The sequence below is a fragment of the Pleurodeles waltl genome, chromosome 7, assembly GCF_031143425.1.
Source record: "Pleurodeles waltl isolate 20211129_DDA chromosome 7, aPleWal1.hap1.20221129, whole genome shotgun sequence".
Lineage (NCBI taxonomy): Eukaryota > Metazoa > Chordata > Amphibia > Caudata > Salamandridae > Pleurodeles > Pleurodeles waltl.
In genome coordinates this window covers 24,599,302-24,599,827 of record NC_090446.1, presented here as the reverse complement: position 1 = coordinate 24,599,827, position 526 = coordinate 24,599,302, and positions in this window count along the sequence as shown.

Sequence of the window (526 nt, the reverse complement as noted above, 5' to 3'; positions counted from 1 at the left end):
GAAAAGATGACTCCTGAAAGAATCGCGGTACTCCAGCTGAACCGGGAACACCTGTGATTAAAGGAAGACTCGAGCCAAGCACAGGAAACACCTTGGCAGTTCTATTTATAGACTGGTGTGTTGGTGATGAGTCATCAGACACATGCTGGTGATGAGTCATCAAACACTCCTGATGATTCACATGAAGGAATTTGATTTCTCCATAAACCGCTTGGCACACAGTTCACAAGTGGGACAGCACTTGCTTTAATCAATATAAACAAATATGCAATGTATTGTCCTGTCTTCAGACGGAAGATCATTTTCCTCACAAGTTACAGGGAAGTGCTGTGCTATAAACACATTCATGGCATGTTTCATCATTTTTCATATATGCTGATTTATTTTGTGAGGGAGCAGCAAGAAGCATGCCTGTGTGAGTGTGAGTCCTAACCGGAAAACACAGGGTTGTGCTGTGTTTGTGTAAATATGGTAAATTCCTGCTTTTCAGAAAAGACACAGCATAGTGCTTCCAATTTTGGTACAA